The sequence below is a fragment of the Abramis brama genome (assembly GCF_963993115.1).
Source record: "Abramis brama genome assembly, chromosome: 12".
NCBI classification, from domain to species: Eukaryota; Metazoa; Chordata; class Actinopteri; order Cypriniformes; family Leuciscidae; genus Abramis; species Abramis brama.
The window spans coordinates 26,249,074-26,259,921 of NC_139974.1; the positions used below are offsets into that span (position 1 = coordinate 26,249,074).

Genomic DNA, 10,848 nt, shown 5'->3' on the forward strand with positions numbered 1-10,848 from the left:
TTCCTGAAAATAATTTTCAATACCTTTTTCAATACCACAGCAAAAACTATACTATTCTAAATAATGTTAAGACTAACTAATCTTCACTGTATTAATTAAAGTTACAAATTAATTAATAAATAAAAATTTAAATAATGCAGGCTGATGACTTCTACAAAAGTATTTATCATTGATTAACAATTAACAACCTCATATAGCATCACAGTAGGTTTGTCCTAATGGTTTATAAATAATCATTTTTAAAAAATCTATAATATTGTTATCTTCTATACAGGACAGCCTTAGAAATGTTTGACTTCCTGAGCAGTGTACTCACTAATAAACTAGGGTACAGACAGAGACACACCCTGGGTAGGCAGCCCACCAGGTAGTGAAAGAGAGCTCTAGTGAGGACTATCAAAACATGGGCTTATGACATGGATCATGACATCATAACATCCATCCATCCTTCAATAGACCTCTCTCATCACTTCATTTGTATAGGGGAAGAAAAAAAGGACAGCATGTACTGTCCTACATCCCATCAGGTCAAGCAAACGTCATACAATTTCTCTTAAAAACATAGAATACAAAACAGATTGTTTTATTTATTTATTTATTTATTTAGTCAAAAAGCCCCATCTGCTTAAACATGGTGAGTTTTGACATTTAAAACTCTGCCGTTCTTTTAGCTAAAGTGTTTTTAAGATTTGCCTGTTCTGTCTCTCCGTTCCTGAATGCATCTGATTGTATTCACAATGTTCCGGAGCATGCAGCCTCTTTCTAAAGACGCCCTGTGTTAACAGATGACGAGAGACACAAGCCACAGCTGTACGTGCAGTACAATCTAAAGAATGAGGGCTTGTACAGTGCTGTTCTGTTCCGTTCCGTTCGCAGACACACACACACACACACACACAGATCTCAACTGAAACCATGCCAACTGCAAACACAGTCTGCCACAGCACCAGCGAACATTTATAGCACAGTTTTCACACAGGAAAGGTGAGGTTTGTGTGTATGTGCGTATGTGCAAGAGAGAGAGACACGGGAGCATTAATGTGTGTTGGCATTTACGCATGGCTATTTAAAGATTTTGCAACAATTTTCACCCAAACGCCTCTATAAGAAGTCAGAACACATGGTTTAGAGGTCACCCCTCTCACTCAAATAAGGCAGAAGAAGAAAGTGTCTAATTTGCTGCAAACGTAAGATCAGCGCAAGTCTGCCTAGCAGCCTTGTGCGGTTCAAACTAACTAACGCCACCACATTGGCTCAACGTATAAGTCGGTCCTCTGAGAAGGCGCACCAGAGGGGTATGGCCTGGGTCATAGGCTTTGCCCCGGGAGGGGATTAAAAAAAACACTATGCAGGCCTGAAGCGTCTCCATCTGGACTTTCTATCAGAAATCATGTCCCACAGGCGCTAACTTGGGGCACGTCCATGCAATATGTTCCGCAAGAGCTAGCCAGATCTTAGCAGCACTGGCAGAAGACAGACAACGCTACGAAAAGACAAAGGCTTAATTTGTGGTATGAGACACAAAGATGGTCTGTACTGAGGGGTATAGCTAGAAATACTGAAAGCATGTAGAGCTATGCTGTGCTTCAAAATACAAGATACTTTTTTTTTTCCGGTGAATCATAAATTCAAATTTGACCACATTTAAACTACTTTTTTAAATTAGTCTCTTATGATTATCAATGCTGCAATTATTTGATCAAAAATACAGTAAAAACAGTATTTTTGTGAAATATTATCACAATTTAAAAGAAACCGTTTTCTATTTGAATACATTTTAAAGTGCCCGTATTATGGTTTTTCGAATATTCCCTTTCATGCAGTGTGTAATATAGGCCTAGCTGTTTGTGAATGTAAACGTTCTGCAAAGTTGTAAAGTCAAAAGTGCACGATAAATAAAGTTATTGTCTCTTAAAAGAAAGAATCGACTCTGAACCGCCTAAACGAGTCGTCTGTAATTTGAAACTCACTGTGTTACGGTTCTACGTCACTAGAAAATACATTTGAAAACGCACACTTATGTTGTACATTGTCCGCCAACGTAGCGTAGTTTTACTGATGACTGCTTCTCAAATCTTGGAGTTCAACTCGGGATTCACAAAATACTTGCTCTTGAAAGATGGGTCAGTACCCAGTTTATTTGGACCAGCTTGCTCCTCAGAATCACAACCTGAAAGTATGAATAATTATTGATGTATATATTTTCTACCGGGTGTTCAAAATACATAGTTTTGTGTTTTATATTGTGTTAGTTTCTAGCTAACTCACATTATTACTGTCTTACTTGAAATACTTCTGCTAATCAGCTGTGGGCCACTATTACCTAAAACTGTGTCTATTAATGCAGATTGTCTGTCGTTCTTACTACTTTGAGTAAAGATAAAGGATGGAGCAAGATTTGTTTTGCAAACTTTAATGTTACATCAGTCATTCACGTTAGTGCTCGGCTAACGAATTGCCTGTTATTGATAAGTTAATACAGTTCCCACATCTGCCCTGCAATAAATTAGACATTTTTGGGTGGACTAACCTTTTAATATAGGACCTACATGGTGAACGGTACTTCCAGAGCAGGGCTCCCTGGAGTGAATTTTGCAATTACTGCTGATAAGTACAAAACTCTTATTAGTATGGAAGAGATACCTTTTATCACATGTTGCTTCATCACTTCTTAATAGAACAGGGCTTCTCAACTCTGGCCCTCAAGGTCCACTCTCCTGCAGAGTTCAGCTCCAACCGCAATCAGACTCACCTGCCTGTAACATTCAAGTAATCCTGAAGACCTTGATTAGCTTGTTCTGGTGTGTTTGATTAGGGTCAGAGCCAAACTCGGCAGGAAATAGGATCCCGAGAGCCAGAGTTGAGAACCCATAGGACCATAGACTGTAAAAAAAGATGGACAGCGCGTCTCCACTTCCTTTCACTGTAGAAAAATGAAGCCAAAAAATCCAAGTAATGGTCATTGCTGATTACGTCATTCAGAGCCTGAGGTGGAGCCACGGCATCAAGGACCTGCACATACTCCCGCTCACGCAGACTCAATCACAAGCACAGTTGTCAATCATGACATTATGCCCTGTTTTTATAGCATCAAATATCTAACTAAAACCATACTTTTTGAAAAAACGATTAACATCTACATACCGTAATAAGAACTAGCCTACCTAAAATGTCAGAAACCATCTTTGGAAAAAAAGTATTTGAACACATTTGGCACACTTGGCTAGGACAAGGAAGCAGTAGCCCTGTCCCAAATGGCACCCTAAGCACTCGCGGTCTTCCTACAAGTCTGCACTTTTGTGATATAATGCCGCTTTTACTGTCAGGAAGAAGTCTGCAGCAGAGATCGCATCAGTGCGGGCTCGGCAAAAGTGTGCTTCGAGGGCGCATATCGACCGCAAAGGGGGGCGCTTGCGAGTACCCTTCTGAAACCTAAAATGACAAATGGGAGACCCTACGGTCTCATGGACTTAACAGACACACGCACACGACAGCTATTGTAATTCCACAAGTCCGAAAGTGCATATGAAGTTTGCCATTTGGGACAGGGCCGGTGTGATATACACCAAGTATTCAAAGACGATTTTGCGAGAAATCTTTTATGACCCCCGAAATTTTACTTAGACAGAAAAATCGTTTTAAAAAAGGCCTGGACGATTAATTTAATTTTCTTTTCTATTTCAATTTTGGCTTCCAATAGTTGTGAAAATAAGATAATCAAAATAAAACTATTATTGTGCAGCATTCTGTTTTGCAATGATGCTCTCAATTTGTGTTGTATTATAAATTCAGTGCACAGCTTTCCTTTACAGCTTGTCCCACCCTAAAAAAGCACAAACTTAACGTCCTGTTTACTTGTCTTCAATAGTTGTTCAAGGACTTTTTACTCACATTAGTTTGCCTAGTAATTTTTGCTGTGATATCTAAATGATGAAATTTGAAATTGAAATTTCACCAGCATCTAAAATGTTGGTATCATTAAAACCATTAAAAAAGGTTGGTTGATCAAAGGGTAGAAGAATAGTCTGACTCAGAAGTGTGTGTCGTGCACTACACTGTGAGACCTTTCCCCTTCAGGCCAACCGAGTTTGGCTGAACACAAGGCATGGCGCGAGTGCTGTCCCGAGAGCAGTTTGACCGCACGGTCGGAGAGGGACGTCACGCATTCCCCGCCTGTGTCAGGAAGCTTTCCTGCTATGCTGTAGGAATGCAGGCTTCTATCGGCTTTCTCTCCTCGAGCCAGGAAGAGAAGAGGGGGAGGGAGGCCGTGCGAGAGAGGGAGAGAGAGACGTGGGCAGGCTACAGGCGAGGAGCAGTCTGCCTCACCACTTATGGGCATGTTAGGTGGCAGCAGCACAAATGACCATACATGAGTCTGAAGCTGGTGGAAGGAGACGATCACGATGACTGTTGATGTCACAATGCAGTTTTGTGGCATCTGTTGCCAGGTTTGGCCATCAAGCAGTCAGAGTTAAAGTACAAGTCTCATGTCATTCCATGAACTGTAATCAGGATCCCTGACCCCAATCTTTGTCATAGCCATAGCCATGTCTCAGGTCAGCTGATGAATGCTGCACCACCACAGCTGGCTGAATGATGTCTGCATGGATCAGCAAAGTCATCTAGACTCATCACACCACAGCGATCAGATTACAGGCCTAGTCTGGCTCACTCGCTCACCAGACGAGACAGGGTTGGGAATGTTTTTATTCTATTTGTTTGTGTGGGGGATCGAACTAATGTACATGCAATTTTTTAGCTGCGACAATGCGATGCGGAACATCAGTGCTCCGTGCCCCAATTGTATATTATCTGTCCAAAGTACTGAAGTTTGCAAGGTATGTATGAATGTGCAAAACTTAAAGGTATAGTGGAGGATCTTTCCGAATTTTAGATAAGACCCGCCCTCTCCACTTTTTGAATAAGTTTGATTGATTCACCAGAATGATTGACAATTAGGAGGACCAATAGTATAGGTGATCCACCCGGAAGTAAAAAATCCTCCGCTATACCTTTAACTACATGTTTTTAAAAGTCTAAAGATTTTTAACCAGACAAACCATTTTTAAAACGCAAAAGTCATGATGAAAGATGCAATGTAAAGCCCAGTCTTAAGGCTTGTTTACAAATGACAAATATTCTGTGCAGACATTGTGTGCAACAAACACTTGAATTTGAATCAATAGTTGTTAAAGTGTACATATTTTTAACCTTTTTTCTTTTTTTTTAATCGCACAGCAAATAACTCTTGTCAACCAAAAATATTTGGCCCTTGTATACTGCTGTATTTCTGCTTTTGCATAAGCACCACCTACTGTCAGAACATGTGCATTGCTGTGAACAGGCCTTTAGGCTTTGGTCGCTGGAGCGTTGGAGCTTTTAAAGAGATTAATTTAAGCACACAGAATGTCTCAGAGTGGGTTTTAGCATGCTAGCATGGAGTGATGCAAGTGGCACAGACATTACACACTTTTTTTTTTTTGGGCTAATATTAACCACATTTGCATGAGCAATGAAAAGGAAAATGTTCTTAATTTTTATTTTTATTTATTTTTTTTCAAGAATTTGTAACTTTAAGTTCCAATTTATTTAATGCTAATGGATTAAGCTTAGAGGTTGAAAAGTTCGCAAAGGGGTCAGTGGCATAAAGACACTATTTTTTATGTGCTACATGCTACACTAATTGCATAGTATTAGAATGTGAATTGTGACATATCCAAAATTTCCAGGTCCTCTCCACTGGGGAACTGAAGAGTGGCAATGGGACGTACGAATTTAATAATTCTGGTTTAAGAGCCATTCAGCTGGAAGACATCAGAGACACGGCTGAGAACAGACTACACTTCAATGGACACAAGAGAAAGCAGGAGGGCGTTCTCAGATTTAATCTCCATGAATAAATATGTTGGCAAGCAAAGGCTAGATATGCATCAACACTCTCTCAACATATAATATTTCATTCTGATCTTTCACTCGCTCTGCATTTTGGATGTGTGATTTATTTGGATGTGGCTCCCAAAGTAAAATCTACAATAAGTATATCAAAAGAATAATATTATAACCGCAGTAAATCCGTTCAGTTAAAAGTCTTGAATTATTTTTCAAAAAATATTAAGATTAAAAACGAAAGACCTTGGCATTCTTTCCAGTGCTGTGCATCCTCACAGGCTTGAGTCAGGCCTTGAATAAAGACTTTCGAAATCAAGCTCTGTCCCAAACACTCCCTCTTCCTGCCCAATGAATTATTCCTGCAGGAAACTAATCCATCAATAAGCCTTCAAAGCAAAAAGATGCGTTGAACCAGGACTCTGATCAATATTTATGGGGCATACATGAATAAAACTGAGGTTCTTCAAAGGCAGCTAAGAGAAACCTGCAGAAAGACAGAAAAGCCCTTTTTCTCTTCCTCGCCACAGCCTTAGATGCTAAAACCTGGTGAATTTGGAGTCTTAGCCTGAGCTAGAACAGAGAGACTCCCTGGGTGGACTGGGAAGGGTGCCTAAGATGGCTAAAAATAAAGATCGAGAAGGAAGAAGAGGAAAAACAGCAGCCTGTTAGTCCCTAATCAGTCTCCCAAGCTTAGGAACAAGTACATAGATGGCTTGTTGCTAACAGGCTTGTTCCCTAATGCTCCAGCAACACAGGAGTGTAGATTTATGTACCACATCTATTATGATGTAGTGATTGTTGATGGAAAGCATGTGAATGAGTCACAATAAGCACTGCTTGCTGGCTCTGCTCGATACATTACACCCCATGAAATCAAAAGTGAAGCTTTGGTTTTAGTAGAAGTCTGGTATATATAGGCATTTAGCATATAGGCCTACACATGTTTACAATACCTACAGCCTTTCCCTTCTATGAAAATTAAACAAATCTTCATCATCATCTTTTCACAGGCATATAAAAAATGTATCTGTTGAAATGCTCTCTAAAATGAGAATGCCCCCTCTCTCTGACTAGAAATAGCAAATTATGGGCTGTTCAACAAAGTGAAACACTAGCTTGCTATTTACTGAATACTGTGCCATATTCACTGCATATTGAATACTATTCTTTAAAAATAGCAGGCAAAACAGTAGGCATTAACCTATCGAGAGCATTTCAAACAGTAGTATGCCACACGTAGTTATACAGTTTTTAATTAATTTTGTGTATACATTTTGTAGCTTTTGTTAGTCCAATTAATGGACAAGTCAAAACAAAAGAAATGTTAAAAATTACAGCTGTAATCACTCATATCACACAAAAAAAATAAAAGACCATTCAATTCACACACATTGCATTTGATAGACATTCAGGCTATTGCCTAAAAACCAAATTTTTCTGTTTCAAATATAAAACACATCAACAGTAGAAAGAAAACTGAATTTGCAAACCATTTCATTGCATCTTCAACATGAAATTAAAGACAAAATCCTGCTACAAATAAACCATCAGCCATATTATATCTGTATCAAGCATGAATGGACTGCATAAATACACTGAAGGAGTGAGTCATGCTATCAACATATTTGTGGTAGGATTAAAAAGATTACTGTGTATATTTGCTCCAAACTGGACTGCATTTTTATCAGCTGTTTTTCAGTGGACAATGGCAACAATATAAGGTCACTGGCAAAATACTGTGATGTAAAAACAAACTCATGCAAAAGAGAACAACAAAAACTGCAGCACCCAGCATAAACAGCTGGGCCAACTTCAGACAGGTCAACAAAAAACAAACCTTCAGGGAGGACAACTTTATTTTTCATATCCTCTCAGCACTATCTTTATACAGTCATATCAGAGCAGAAGACTCTCTAGAGCAACATTAGCTGCAGGAAGTGATCCAGGCTTCGCTCGTGCACAGGCTCAGATGGAATTTCAGGAATTTATTCCCCAATTTTGAGTGAAAAACTGTGTAATTATGATCACACTAGACTTTGAGCATGCAAAATTTCACTGGAAACTGCAAAGAACGAGAATGACGCCTTTTTAAAAACACAAATTTGACATAAATAATAAAAACACAAACTGTACAAAATTCCAGTGTCCTGCATTTGCATATGTATTAATAGAAGGCAATGGATTGAAAAGTGTAGTGTGAACACCCCCTTTATGTGTTTGAGGCGGTTTCACAAACAAGACTTAGATTAAGCCAGGATTAGGCCTTAGTTCAATTTGGACATTTAAGTAGCTTTTATAAACGTGCCTTAGAAAAAAAAAAAAAAACATTACTGGTGTGCACCTTGAGACAAAACAATGGCACTGACATGTTTTAAGATATGTACAAACATGAATTTTAGTCTGGGACTAGACTTAAGCCTTGTCTATGAAAACGGGGGAAAATTTTTAAACTGATTCTTACTTTTAGCTGAGAGCGTTATCCAAATATTCAAAATATTCAATAAATGAATATTTTCTGTTAAAAAATTATTATTTTTTGTCATTAATTACTTACCCTCATGTCATTCTAAACCCATAATTCCTTCGTTCAACTTCAGAACACAAATCAAGATCCTTTTGATGAAATCCGAGACCTTTCTGACCAATTTTTGACCCAAGCTTTCCAAATTTTCTGAAGAGACACGATTGCTTTACATGATGAGATTGAATTTAGGCTTTTATTCACAAATAAACATTCATCAACTCACACATGAGTTCTGGTAAATGCATGACCGCTTGACGTGCGAGAAACAATGAGGTTCATTCCCGTTTGTTACGCAACACATTTGAGCTTCCGCAAGAACCAATGAAGATCGTTCTCATGAGTAAAGCAGGTTCGGTTGAGCTTCTGTTTATGTTCGCTGATCAATGTTTAAATGTGAATAAAAGCCTAAATTCAATCTGTTAATCATATAAAGCGATCAAGTCTCTTCAGAAAATGTGGACTAAACCGCTCAATTCATATGGATTAGTTTTATGATCTCTTTATAAACTTTTTGAAGCGTCAAATTGGTAGTTGTGTAGCTGTCAATGGAGGGACAGAAAGCTCTCAGATTTCATCAAAAATACCTTAATTTGTGTTCCAAAGATGAATGAAAGTCTTGCAGGTTTGGAATGACATGAGTATGAGCGATTAATGACAGTATTTTCAGTTTTGGGTGACCTAACACTTTAATGTTGTTTTTGGGTGGGGTAAAATTAAGTGAACATTTTGTTCACGTACCCCCTCTGTCACCTCACGTACCCGAGTTTAGGAACCACTGCTCTACAGGACTAAACAAGACCAAGAGTTTCCATGATGTACTTTTTGCTGGGTGTTTAACAGAGGTGGAATGAAATGGACATTGAGTGAGACAGAAAGTAGAGGGGTCAGGAGTATCGCTTAATTTGGCAGCTTAAAGGGAAAGCACAGGCTCTGTTCCAAAACCTATTGAGCCGTCTTGCTGTCTACTGCCTACAAAGGCAACTGCCTTCTAAGGCAGCATCTGAAATGGAACATCACTTTTTGTACCAGCAGTGTTCCCATGATGCTTTAAAATAGTGCCTACTCAGGCAGCTCACTAGTTTTCGGAACAAAGCCACATCCGTGTTATGGCGCTGGACTGTGTGCATCACTAGGAACAAATGAGGGAATCTGGGGCCTGGGGCTCCACATAATGCCACTTTATGTTACTTCAGCCATGCAAAATGACCCCAGGAAAGAGACAGAGGAAGTTTTTTCAAGAATTACTGTCTAGCCACATTTTAAGGTACCAGTATGGGCTGAATTATGCATCTTTGTGAGACTGAAAGAGGTTGCAGCCATGGTCTCTGATTCACCTCTCTCAGACATGATGAATTATGAGTCTTCAAACTGGCCCCTGAGGATGTTATATACGCCTATAAGGGAATAACAGTGCAAGAGCGCCATTACATGCCAAAAAGACACAACCCTGCAATAAAAAATAAATAAACATTTTGAAAGCTTCAGGATTTATCTTATTGTGTGTGTGTGTGTGTGTGTGTGTGTGTGTGTGTGTGTGTGTGTGTGTGTGTGTGTCAGTGTTTTTGTCGCATAACATGAAACATTGCATAAAAGCCTTATTGCCCCTCTTACAACAAATCTATAAAAATAATGCAGAGACAGCATCCTGATATGTCTATTGCATAATACAAACTGACGTTAAACTGTCACAGAGAACTTATATTTCTAAGTGCATACTGTGTTTACCTTCTCTACAGAAACTTTTAATTAGACGAGGATACTAAAGTCCTGACTTTGCAGCAAATAAAAATAAAAACTTGATATTAGACCAGAAAGTTTAGAATGGCACAGCCCCGTTATTTACCGCGCATTTAACCTAAGAACACCGCAGTAGTGCGAGGTGGAATACTGAACATTTATGCAGCATTAATTAATAAGCGACGGTCCCTTTAAGAACATGAACGCGTCTTTTCCATTGCGACTGTCTGCAACAACTTCAATTGCTTTTTCCTTGCAGAAATGCAGCACATTTACTCCCTCGAACCACTCCGGGCCATCATCAAATAACTCCATATGATAGATAGAAATGGCTTACGTTTGTAAATGTGTCGTCGTGATGGGGACAGAGCCGCAGAGGGAAGTGTCTCTCCTCCAGACGAGGCTGTCAAGAGCGTCTAGACTGACTGTCTCACTCTCATGGCCAAAACTCAGCAGAGCACAAACTCCCGTTGTGTTCCAGTCAGTCCAGCCCTCTGTCTCGCTCTATGAGTAATTTGCAACACACTAGAGCGACATCTGCAGGACAGGAGTACCAATGAGCGCACACGAACGTCATTAACAATGTGTCCTAGGATGGATGGATGGATGGATGGATAGATGGATAAACTTAAAAAGTAAGTTTCCTGGTTGTCTTAAAATTTTGAGTTCATTGAAATTAAACATTTTAGTTAATACAA

General features: G+C 39.2%; 1 protein-coding gene across 1 annotated transcript in view; it reads right to left on the minus strand.

The window, feature by feature from the left end:
* ldlrad4a (low density lipoprotein receptor class A domain containing 4a) overlaps positions 1 to 10,651 on the minus strand; it is a 95,642-nt gene extending 84,991 nt beyond the window's left edge. The window contains exon 1 of the mRNA XM_084132068.1: positions 10,488 to 10,651. The gene's annotated coding sequence lies outside the window, so the exon portion shown is untranslated. The remainder of the gene's footprint in view (positions 1 to 10,487) is intronic.
* Positions 10,652 to 10,848: the final 197 nt, after the last annotated feature.